The sequence below is a fragment of the Meles meles genome, chromosome 8 (genome assembly GCF_922984935.1).
Source record: "Meles meles chromosome 8, mMelMel3.1 paternal haplotype, whole genome shotgun sequence".
Taxonomy (NCBI): domain Eukaryota; kingdom Metazoa; phylum Chordata; class Mammalia; order Carnivora; family Mustelidae; genus Meles; species Meles meles.
In genome coordinates, this window is record NC_060073.1 from 2661140 (window position 1) to 2673435 (window position 12296).

A 12296-nucleotide genomic window follows, 5' to 3' on the forward strand; every position below is an offset into this window, starting at 1 on the left:
AGCCTTTGCTGCTGTGGGTCCAGGTGGGCACCAGTTTTCCTGGGGTGCCTGTTGAGAGGTCATTGTCTAAACCCATTGTCTCATTACGCTGCCACTCTCCTGGTCCCTTGGCTAGAAGAGTCGCTCATGGTGGCGTTCCGTCCACTTCTGGTGTGTGTGGGTTTCCAGCTCTCCAGCTCCAGTCTGGGATGGATGAGGCAAAACCCCACCCCAGAGACCAGACCCCCTCAGGGCCCCCAGTGCCTTGCCAGGCTTCCTCCTTCTCTTGCCCTTTCAGAGTCTCATGTTTGTTTTCTCTACAATATCCTGGTGTTTTAATTGCACTTTGTGGAAGGAATCGGGAGAAGTACGTCCACACTACCTTTCTGGAAGCATAAGTACAGCCCCTGGTTTTTGGCTCAGAGAGATCAGGATGCACTTGGCATGTTAACATTCTGCCTCTTGATGGCTTCTGTCTGACCACGTCCTGGTCTTCTTGTCTCACCAGCTCTGGAAGCCCCTCCAGTCTCTGCACCTCGGCCCGCGGGAGCACACACAGCTCCTGGTCTAAGAAGGTTTTCTGCAGGGCCCGGTCGGCCAGCACCTCTGGTGAGTTCGAGCATTTCCTCCTTGTCCTTTTCTCCTGCAAGCCAGTCACCCCTTCATGATGTGGTCTGCCTCTCACCCCTTCTGCACAAGGGCTGGAGGATGGTCAGTTCCTTGTGGTCGGGCCCCTGGTTTTTTTTGGGATGGGGAGAGGGTGGATGGAGTTGTCCTCAAGGCTGGGGAAACAAAGCTGTCCCTGGTCACCAGCTGATGTGACCTCAAGGGGACTTAACAGGACCATAGCTCAAGGCCCCAGCCCTGCCTTTTCCTTTTGCCATGCTCGTGCTGGAGCCAGCCAGTGTGGCCAAGGGTCGATGGTGGGTCAGGGGCTGCTCTGAATGTCCCTGCCCCATTTTGGCATGGACCAGGGGGACACCTTTTTGTGCCTGGGGGCAGGGAATGATGGAAGGGAGCCCCTGCGTTGTGTTTCTGCCGTTGAGGCATGCCATAAGCTCACTGTCCAGTGCCCAGCACCCACTTTACTGAGCACCTACTCTGCGCTCTGCCACATTGTCTCCTGTGCACCCTGTGGTTAAAGACAGGCATTTGCTGAGTGCTGCCCGCATGCAGGTCTTACTTTGACCCACTGCACAAAGATAGTGAGTTCATTGCTGCTCTTGGGAGGGGGTGGGTGCCGGGCAGGTACATACCTTGCTCACAGGCATGTGGGCACGCAGTGGCTAAAGCTAGCCCATGCTAAGCACACGGGGTCCTCTGCCTGACCCCACAGCTGGGGCCCATCAGGGAAGGTGTGCGAGGTCCAAAGCCCTCTGGGCAGCATTTCTCCAGCCTGGATTTTAGAGTCCCCACCCCTGTGATGGTGGTCACTGCCACACAAGGGGAAGGAAGGAGGAAAGAGCTGGTCTGGGCCCCTCATAAAGGCTAGAGGTATATCCCCAGGGGTAGTTGGCCATGTCCAGGATACGGGGCAACTGGTTGGTCACAGAGAGATTGGCCCAAAAAGAGCGTCCCAGAGCCTCTTGGCTGGGGGCAGGGTGGATGGAGGCCCTGGTGGGTGTGGATGGTGGGGGCTTTCCCTCCCTGGGATGCTGTGGGCCAGGCAGTTCTGTGCTCCAGGCTGGTGGCTGAGTGGGGACAGAGTCATCAGTCAGGCCAAGGTTCCTCGAGGCAACTTTTCTTCCCTCTCAGCTGCCCGTCCTGCATCCTTGCGTGCCCTGGTTTTTCCTCACTGGGAAGCCACAGAGGGACTCCTGCTCCTCAGTGTCCTCCTGATGTCCTATGGGGTAGAGGGTGGTCATCCTGGGTGGTGAAGTGGGACGGCGGACGGGCATTGCTAGTGATGCTCGGTGCTCCAGCGTTCGCTCCAGAATCAGGGCCTGGGCGTGGGGTCCGATTCGGGACTCAGCAAACCCTGGATCCCACGCCCAATCCTGCCCATCATCTGCTTTTGTCCATGTGGCATTTTTTATGGTGGTAAATTACCCATGACATAAGCTGGACCGCTTAGCCATGTTTAAATGCACCGCTCAGGGGCATTAAGTGGATTCAGACTGTGTGCAGTCGTCCCCACTGTGCGTCTCCATCTTCCCAAACAGAAACTCTTTCCCCATGAGACACTAGGCGCCCCCCACTGCTGGCCCCAGGACCCCTCATCCATTCTCTGTCCCCGTGGATCTGGAGACTCTAGGGAGCTCGTGTGAGTGTGGAATCCTGCAGTATTTGTCCCTTTGTGTTTGGCTTATTTCACTCAGCATCACGTCCCCAAAATCTGTCCACGCTGGGGCAGGTGTCAGCGTGTCCCTCCGTGTTTGGGACAAGGGACAGTCTGGTGTGTGGATGGACCATGTCTTGCCTGTCTGCTCATCTGTCTGTCTGTGGATACTTGGGTCGCCTTCTCCCACCTTTGTGCTGTTGTGAAGAATGCTGCTAGTAGAATGGATGTCCACATACCTGCCCAGGTCCCTGCTTTCCGTTCTTCAGAGATGCGCCAGGAAGTGGGCCGGCTGGGTCACAAGCGTACTCGGCCTCGCTTTAGAAGCACGCTGACTGCTGTCCAGGGGAGTCACCCCATTTTATCTTCCCAGGAGCCATACACAAGGGTCCTGGTTTCTCTACATCCTCTCCATTGTGTGTTTTTTTTTGGTCTTTTTGCTCCTAGCGGTCCTCATAGGTGTGAAGTGGTATCTCACTGTGGTTTAGATTTGCATTTCCCTGATGACCAGGGATGCTGAGCATCCCTTCATGGGCGTAGTCTCCATCCCTGTATCTTCTTCAGAGAAATACCCATTACAGTCCTTTGCCCATTTTCCAGTGGGTTTGTTTGATTTCTGTTATTATGTTACAGGAAGTCTTTATGTACTAGGTGTACTAATCCCTTGCTGGACATGTGATTTGCACATCATTTCCCCCAGTCATCAGGTTGCCTTTTATTGCCACACAGCCACATCTGGTCCTTTGCAAGTCCTCCCGTGCTGTTCTCGCGCCCCAGCAGCATCCTGGGTGTGACAGACCGTGTGATTTGCAGAGCTGAAACTATATCCTAGCTGGGTCTTTGCAGAAACGCTTGCCAGCCCCATTCTGTATGATCTGGGCTTTGAGATGCTGATGGGAGGCTGACCAGCCCATTCTCCACAGATCCCAGGGACATGCCCAGTGTCGTGATGTCCGGTGGCCTCCTGGTCTGAAGCCCACAGATTCATGGTTAAGTGATGTGGCTTGCTTTCATCAGTACCGGGCATTGATCCTGGACGGGGGCCTCTTTCCTCCTGGGGTGCCGGGCAGGGGGGCATTTAGGCTCAGTGTCCTCTGATACAGGAAGAGCCAGGCTTGTGATGTGTGGCTGGGTTGGCAGTAAAACTGTGCTGGTTCCAGGCTGGTCCGCAGGGTCATTGGCTCTGCACAAGACTCTTGGTCCCCAGAAGGTCAGGGAGTGCAGGGGCCATGGTGCCCTGTGCTGAGCAGGGCAGTGCTTCCTGACGGGGGGCAGGACAGGCAAACGTGCTGGACCCTGCAGCCCCCTTCCCATCTCTGGGCACCATGGATGCAGTCTAGGAAATTTCAGAAGTAGCTTTATTGAGATGTCATTCACATGCCCTACACTTCCCTGTGCAAGGAGAATTCCCTTCAGTTCTTTCGGAATTCATCCCATGACTCCTCCTGCACACTCCAGCCAGGGACCGGCGGCTCCAGCATCTCTCAGCAGTACCGGCCCCTCATGCCCAGTCTGCGTGTCTGCTGCGTTCCCCGCGACCCCTGCCGAGAGCACCTGGGCTGCACGCGTGCCCCTCCCCAGGGATGGAGATGACAGGTAGATCAGTCTTTCCAGAAAGGCCCGCGTCATCCTGGGAAACGGGCTACGTCACTTCACTCTGACCACAGAGCCTGACCTGAAGACCAAGAAATCCTGGGCATGTTGCAGATTCTAGACTGCGTGCACAAGACGCCGGCCCATTAGGCGTCTGCCTTCTTAGCCGGCCTCCCAGGTGATTCTGCTGCAGACCTCCCTGGCAGAGCTCCGCTCTAACCCTTAGGGGGTCTCTAAGACCAAACTCTGGGCCAAGAGAGCATCTTTACAGTTACATGTGTGCTTACCCCTGAGCTTCCTGGTAGCCAGGGTGAAAAGGGAAAGACTGGATAACAAAGGTCAGTTGTCTGATAGTATTTCGTCTGGAGAGCAGACTTTCTCAGCACTCTGAGGAATGTTTTCCTCATGACGTGGCATTTTCAGTTGGGGTTTTGCAAAACAGAAACAAAATCCGTATGGTTTTCAGATACCGTCTGACCTTAGAGCAAGCTGAGGACCAACAGAAGCGGCTTTGGGTGATCACCGAGCTGGGGTGGCTCGGGTGTGTTGCCTTCTTGTATTTTTTTTTTTTTTCTATTTACTCGACAGAGAGACCACAAGTAGGCAGAGAGGCAGGCAGAGAGAGAGGAGGAAGCAGGCTCCCTGCCGAGCAGAGAGCCCGATGCGGGGCTCAATCCCAGGACCCTGGGATCATGACCTGAGCCGAGGGCAGAGGCTTTAACCCACTGAGCCACCCAGGCGCCCCACCTTCTTGTATTTTGAAGTGATTCAGAATCGTGGGCACAGGTTACTTTGGGCAGGGATGGAACTTTCCCCAGCAGAGGACTGCAGAGGAAGAAGAGGGAGAATCAGCTGAACACGTCCCTTGGGACTCCGTTTCCATGCAACGCTCCGGCAGGCGGGTCCCTGGAGGGGAGAGCCAGGGAGTCCGGCGAGGCCACCTGGCCTGTGAAGCCTTGAACTGTTACCGTGAGCAGGGTCGGGAAGTTTCTAGGGCTTCTGTGACCCCAAGGACTGAGGGGCAGCCTTCCAGCTGATTCCCAGGGTCAGAGGTTGCCAGATCCCAGGGCAGGGGAGGACAGGGCACCAGCCACGAGTCCTGTTTCTGTTCACTGAGATCTTTGACCTGCAGCCCCGGGGCTGCGGAGCGAGTTCTCCAGAGCCGGGAGGGCCCCGGGCTGGGGTGGAATGTGGTTTCTCTGGAAGCCGTGCCCAGTGGGCAGCGGTAACCCGGTGGACTGAGCTCCGAGCCGGTCTCCTCCATGTGCCGCTGGACTCATGGAGCGCAGGGACACAGCCCGCTGGTGAGAAAGACGTCAGGTGAGGCCAGATGCAAATAAAGTTCCCTTTGCGCCACTACTCACGTCTACACATGCGTCTTTGGAACGAGAAGAACCACGCGGCCAAACCAGGGATTGTCTCCCTGGGGTGACCCTGGGCTTATGCGCAGACGACCCAGGCAGATTGACAGAACAGCTCTGGGGTCCCCCTCAGACGGAGGCTCGTCATCGGAAGGGCCCGTGGACATTGCGGAAGCTGGCCATTTCCACACACAGGGGTCACAGACTTCTTTGAGAATCCACTGAGTCTTGGTGTGGGTGTGGGTCTCCACAGCGGACAGTCTCTGGCCGGTTCCTGCCCCTCTGCGGTTCCCCCACGGAGCCCACACACGGGATCTGATGCCGGGCGGGCTGCCCCTCAGGCTGTGTCCCCGAGCAGCTGCAGGCGGGGGCCATGTTGGGGGCCCCACATAAGAGCCTCACGTCCAGGACACTTGCTGTCCGGGGGCTTGGGGACACACCCAGCAGAGAGGGTGTTGGGTGAGCTGCTGCGGGGCTTCGTAGCCCTGCGAGGAGGTCGGGAGTTCCGGGAATCTATGTCCAGGGTTTAGGGACCGCATCTGTGTGTGTGCACGTGTGTGCTCGTGTGTGCACGCCGCCACATGCCATGGTCCTGTGAACACGCTGTCCGTGACGGGGGCTCCGTGACCCAGGGAAGGCCGGGCATGCTGGAGGGCCATGCAACACAGGAGGCCTGACCCGTGCTACGTCTGGCTGGGTCCCTGAGCCAGGGCACCCCCATCCCCGGGGTCCTTCCAACACAGACCAGCATCTGAGTCAGCCGCGCACACAGCGTGGACAGCTGTGCTCTTCTGGGGGCTGCAGGGAGGTGTGCGTCCTGATCGGCCTGGCTGGGGGCGCCCCTCCTGCACCGCGGTGTGGCTTCTGGATTGGGACAGTCCCTTGGCGGCCCCCCAGCCCCGTGCTCGGTGAACTTTACCCATGCCCTGCGGAGCGTGCCCTCGTGCCCCGGGATGGGCTGGGCCTCCAGTGTCCAGGCTCCCCCTGGGGCCACCGGTTCCTGACCAGCTTCCCCCAGTCCCGGGTGACGGGTAGACACTTGGCCCCTGCTGCTGAGCTCTCCATGAAGCTCCGTGCATTTCATTTGCAGGACAGGCCGTGTCCTGTGTTGACTTCCTCCTGGACATGGAGGTGCGCGTCCTTCCTGTTGGGGCCAGTGCTGACCGTCCCTCTCGCTTCCTAAAATGTCTTGTCCTGGGGAAATAACACGTCTGGCCTCCCGACTGCGTTACGAGATTTCTTTTTCTTAATCCCCCTGGCCCGTGATACGCCTAAATGTAGTAGACTCTTGTCTGAGCCCTAAGGGTGTGCGTGTGCACGCGTGAGTGAACGCTTGGGGTCTGGCTGTTGCGTGACAGTGTGTCGTGCACTCACGTCTGGGGTTCCTGCCGGTGGCTCACTAGCTCCCACCAGATGCCGTTTGGCCCCTCGGCTTCGCCATTCGCTGTCCCGCGAGCTCCTTCGAGCACCTGTCCAGACTCCACGCGCCTGCCCGGGACTCCACGGGGCGCTTGTGTGCAGGCCCTGCTCAGGCAGCTGGCTGTGCCCTGGAATTCGGAACGCAGCCCCAGAGGAGTAGGTGTATGGGGTGGGGATCCCACTCCCATCCTTGGGCTTGAGCCTCGTCCCCGGCCAGCTCCACGTCCTCTCTGCTCTCGCCTCTGCTGGGGCTCCCTCCTTCCCTGACTGCTGCCCCCTGCCCTGGCATGTTCCCCTGCCTGGCGGCGCCTGCTGGGAATCCGGGCCCCTCCAGGTGCCTTCCCGGCTGTATTTGCTTTCCGTGTCTGTCTTGGGGTAAAACACGGCAATATTGGGATGGTGGGAATGGCACGGCAGCTTTCTTTATTTGGATTTCAGACTTTTTAAGGCCCTCAGAAGTTTTCCTGGGGAGCCTGCAGACAGCCAAAGCCAGCCTTCCCCAGGGCTCTAATCTCTGATTGGTTGGTGGAATTAACTGAAATTCAGGGAGGGGCAACGAAGCCCACAGGACGGGATAGAGAAGAATCCTGACTCACTGTCGAGATGAGCAGTGCCCACCCTGTGGCCCCTCTCAGGGCCGGCCTCCTGGAAAGGCCGGCTTAGGGCAGGCCGAGGACAAGCAGACCTGGCTGGGGAGGAATCAGGCTCCCGGGGTCCAGCGCAGCGGGTCCGGGCCCCTGGGATGGTCCTTTTCTGCCCTGTTCTGTTTGGTGGAATCCACATTGTCCTGTCCTTCCTTCCCTCCCTCCGTCCCTCCCTCCCTCCGTTCCTCCCAGCGATGTCTCTGTCCTATTACAAACGTACCATCTGCCCCGCCAGCAGCCTCGTCTCCGGGAAGCAGGGGGAGGGCAGCCGTGAGATGCCTCTGTGTCCCCGCAGCTGTGCACATGGAAGGAAGGCGGTTGGCCTGCGGGTCGGAGGCGTGGGCTGGGCTGGGAGCATCGGCTGTGGGCCCCACTTCCTCTGCACGGCTGTGCTCCCATCCTCTCTTCTCCGGCGTCTGCGGCTCCCGCCCGTGCGGCCCCTCCACCGGCGCGTGTCCGCTCACCTTCCGCGCGAATCCTCCCTGGGTGGGGGGGGGGGCGGTTCAGCTCACGGAATGGGTCCACGGTCCCGTGGAACGGGAGGCGAGGGAATCCGGCCGGTGCCCCATGGCAATGTTGCTCAGGCCCATTGGTGTTTCCAGGGAGCCCACCTGTCTGCGGCAGCGTCTCTCAGACGGGCTCGGAGATGGGAGCTGTGTCTCTGAACGCGCCCACAGGGAGTTCAGGAAAGTACGTCCCTCTGTACCTCCCCCCTGTGCAGGAGCGAACACCTGGTCACACGAGGCCTGTGCTGATTTGGGGAACCCCAGGTCGTTGTCCCTCTTCTGTTCATAAAGCCATCACACTAGGGGACAGGGAGAGCCCAGCACAGACCAGCTCGGGTCACAGGGACAGAATTCAGATGTGGGTCCCCCAGGATGGGGCCCGGGGCTGGTGAGATCCTCATACTGACCGGAGCCCCTCTCCCTGCCGCAGTCCAAGGGCAGCCCTCCTGGGCCTCTCGTCTCCCCCTGTGGACGCCCCTGCAGACTCTGCCGCTCCCCAGTCCCCGCCCAGCTAACAGATGGCCGTCCCCCGTCCAGAATTCCAGCACGTGCAGGGGTGACCCAGCAGGCCGGGGGAGCCAGCGCTGGCAGACCTGCCCTTCCAGAACTTTCCTCCTGCTGGGATGTAGAGATAATCCCGGGGTTCCCCACCCCGATTTCAGGAACCTCGGACATCGGACGTGGGCCTCCGGTTGTGCATCCCAGCGAGCAGGTGTGAGAGGAGCTGGCGGGCGACTTCTGTTCCAGGGGTGCAGGCCTGGCGCTCACCGGTGGGATGGTCGCCCAGGGGGCCGGTGGCGTTCCAGGGATGCCGTGGCCGAGCTCTCCCGCCTGCCTCCAGCAGACTGTGCCGCTTTTGCTGGGTCCCAGGAGGGAGCAGAGGCTGGAAGTTGGAGGCCCCGGCAGGAGCACGGGCTGTGGCTGGCGTGTCCCCTGTTGGGGCCAGGGAGGCTGGCCTGGAGCTGCCTGGGTCAGCATCCTCTGACCGAGCGGCCGTGACTGCAGATTCCAGACGGCCCAGAGCTGGCGAGCGTGACGGCTGTGGTCCAGGCCGGCGTGGGGGAGAGGAGGCGGGAGCCCGGCAGGCTGGGCAGCGTCTGCGAGAAGCCAGGATGCTTCTGGCCACACTCGGCACAGACTCTGGGTTCCCAGTGGGCCTGCGGCCTCTGGAGTGGGATCGCCGAGAGCCCTGGGACCCAGGGTCTTCCCTCCTCTGGCTTCTTCCTTCTGCACCTCCCGGGGGCTCCCTGCGCGGGAAAGGGGAGCAGAGCGGGGTACAGACATCAGGCTGACTTCACTGAGGCTGGTGGTCTCCTGCCTGCCCTCAGCTCTGTACTCAGAGGGACGGGGTCCCATGCCCCCAAGCCGGGGTTCAGATGCTCCTTCCTCTGCCTGGCATCCCTGGCAGCTTCCCGTGGAAGGGCCAGTGTGGCGGGGCTGGCTCTGGGGCGTGTGCCTCCAGCCCCCTCCGCAGGACCCTGGGCCGCGCGACTCTGCAGGCCGTGTGGACAGACAAAGGGCTATTTGTGGGGGCACGAGGCTCGCCCTTGGCCTCTCCTCTGTGAGTCTGAGCTGGCTTACATGGGAGCCATCTCGAAAGGAGACAGGGGCTCACGTGAGCAGGAGTCCGGCTGTCCCCAGGCAGCACAGGGCTGGCCGGCGTGGACAGATGCCCTGCGGGATCGTGTGAAGAGCCCCTGCCCGAGCCGTCCCGCCGCACCCGCTTCCGCTGTGGGGTGGGGGTGGGGGAGACCTCTGTGCCTTGTCACTTGGCGTTTGTCTGTGGGCACTCGGTCCCTCCCCACACAGCCTCGCCTCACAGCTGTCTGGGCTGTCCAGATGGGACGCGTGCTGGGTTTGGTTACCTGCTGCTGGGGTTCCTTCTGCAGGAGCGGCCCCCGTTCCGGAGAAGCCACCTGCGCTTGGCCCTGGTCCTCCGGTCCCCACGGCAGCAGCTGTTCCTGGGATCATCTCTCTGCTGTTCGTTGGCACCTACGTTTTTGATAGTTATCAAAAAGCAGCTTACATTCTTATAAATTAATCCAGTCCTGTCTCCCCACCTCTGACATGAAGTCTGCTCCCTAGCATTACAGCTGCGGACGGACAGGACACTTAGGTTCAGGGTCCCAGAGACCGTGCGCAGGGTCCCCGATTCTCTAGAGGGAGGCACAGATCTCCGTGAAGCTGCCGCAGTTCTCACGGTGGAAGGATCCGGGTAAACACCAGCAGGGGCACACGGCTGTCCGGAGAGGACGGGGCAGCCGGCTGCTCTGCAGGACAGGGACAGTGTCTTAGGCACGATCCCGCAGGCACGCTCCGTGGGATTTGCCCACAGGAGCTGAGAACCTATGTCCACGTGAAGCCTGCACGTGGGTGTTTACAGGCGCTTTCTTCATGCCCAAGCTTGGAGGGTGTCGCGATGTCCTTCAGCAGTTGGGCGGGTAAGCTGCCGGACACCCACACGGGGGGACAGAGCTCGGAGCTAAAACAGAAGGAGCCGCAAGGCCATGAAGAGTCACGGAGGAAAGGTGGACGAGTCCTACTCCGTGAGAGACGCCAGCCCAGAAAGGCCACGCTCCGTGTGACTTCAACTCCGTGATGTTCCAGAAAAGGCAGGCAGTGGGTGCCGGGGCTGGAGGGGGGCAGAGAAGAACAGGGCAGGGCCCCCCCCCGTGTGACACCGTGGTGGTGGACACGTGTCATCATGCGTCTGTCCGAACCCGCAGGACGCACACCCCCGAGAGTGACCCTGATGTCCACGGTGGACTCTGGGCGGCAATGACATGTCGCGTAGGCTCACCAGACGTCAACAGACGGCCTCTTCCGCTCGGGGCTCTGAGAGTGGGGAGGCCGTGCACACGGGGGGCGGGGGACGCCAGCCATCCCGTGCTGTCCCCTCGATGTTACTGTGAATGTAAAACTGCTCAGAAAAAATCGTCTTAAAAACACAGACCGGCCCCCAAGAAGGCAAAGCCGTGCCTGCCTTTAGGAAGGATGTTGTGTCTCGAAGTGAAATGCCAGCCCCTGCCAGCGGCTTTCCCGCCTGGCGCTCTGCTGCCTTCTCGTGTCCTTAATGTCGGTGACACTGTCCCCAGCCATGCCAGTCCCGGCCGCCCGTGGCCACAGGGTCTGCTCATCCTGGGCACGGCACGGCGGTCTCTGCCAGGCACAGGGGACATCCGTCTTTCCTCCCAGAGCCTCTGGTGACCGACTTGCTTCAGTCACAGCGGGCTGACACCCAGGACAGGGGCTGATGGTCACATCTGTCCTCTCCTGCTGAGGCTGCCATCTGCAGGCAGCTACATGGCGATGGAATTTTCTGGAAAAGGCCTTGACAGCCAGGTCACCTCTTGCTGCCTGTGTCTCCCCCTGTGTCTCCCCCCCCGCCCCGTCCATGAAGTGCCTCTCCTGGGGCATGGCTGAGGGGGACCTGGCCGTGACCCGCTGCGCCCCGTGGGGGGACGTCCGCAGGCCACCACTGTCTGTCATCTTGGTCCCGTTGTGTCTGGGGGTCTGGCCTCCAGCTCTGCCCGGGTGTGGGGGCTCCTTTTGCTCAGTGACCCCGAGCCTCTGCCGAGTCTTGTGATTTCTGACACGCGGGTTGTTTTCATCTGACTTCTATGGTGGTGTTTGCGTCCTGGCCGGAAACACGGGGCGCGGACGTCATCTGATTTAACCGTCCTGACGCCGCAAAGGGAGAACCAAAACTCCGCGAGACGGACGCAGGGGCTAAGGTTCAGAGAGGTCTAGGGGCCTTCTCAAAGCCACACAGCGAGGGGCAGTGCCCCGCGGGTCAGTGACACGCCTCCTTCTGTGATAGACACGCGTACTGAGCTGGGGTTTACGGAGCTTCATCTCTTTATGGCTGCATTTTTTTTTTGAAGATGTTATTTATGTATTTAGAGCATGTGCAGGCAGGGGGAGGGGCAGAGGGACGGGGAGAATCCCAAGCAGACTCCATGCTGAGCGCGGGGCTTGGTCCCATGACCCTGAGATCGTGACCTGAGCCGAATTCAAGAGCCCAACGCTTAACCGACTGCACCCCGGGCGCCCCGGCGGCCGTCTTGTCTGAAGTGCTGACGCCGGGGCCTAACCCGTCCCTGCGTGGAGGTTCCCACCCGGCAAAGAGAGCATCTGGTTACTTACGGCGCTGGAATCGGTGTTTCTGGATTCGAGGTGCACGGGAACTTGGCTTTCTTAAAGCTCGAGAATTTGATTCGCTCCCGTTTTTCTGTTTATGAACCTCCTTGACCTCACGGGCCCCGAAGCCTGAGCCTTTGAGACTCGTGGGATCTCACAAACTCGAATTCCCCGACATTCTCACCCAAATCCCCTTTCCGATGGGGGAGCAATTCTTACCCACCTAACTACGCTGAGAACAGGGGCAATCTGAGGTCCTCTGGAACATTCTGGAAATGTCTTCAACCTTCTCAGAATGACGCCCGCCTCCCCTGGGAGATCGTCCTGCTCTCCTGCTGTTGCCTTGCATCGTGGGTGGGAAAACACGGCGGCTCCT

General features: G+C 60.1%; 1 protein-coding gene across 1 annotated transcript in view; it reads left to right on the forward strand.

Annotated features, from left to right (window-relative positions):
- Nucleotides 1-12296, forward strand: part of SHANK2 (SH3 and multiple ankyrin repeat domains 2) — a 459520-nt gene that overhangs the window by 27283 nt on the left and 419941 nt on the right. Inside the window, exon 2 of the mRNA XM_046014851.1 lies at nucleotides 488-588. The gene's annotated coding sequence lies outside the window, so the exon portion shown is untranslated. The remainder of the gene's footprint in view (nucleotides 1-487; nucleotides 589-12296) is intronic.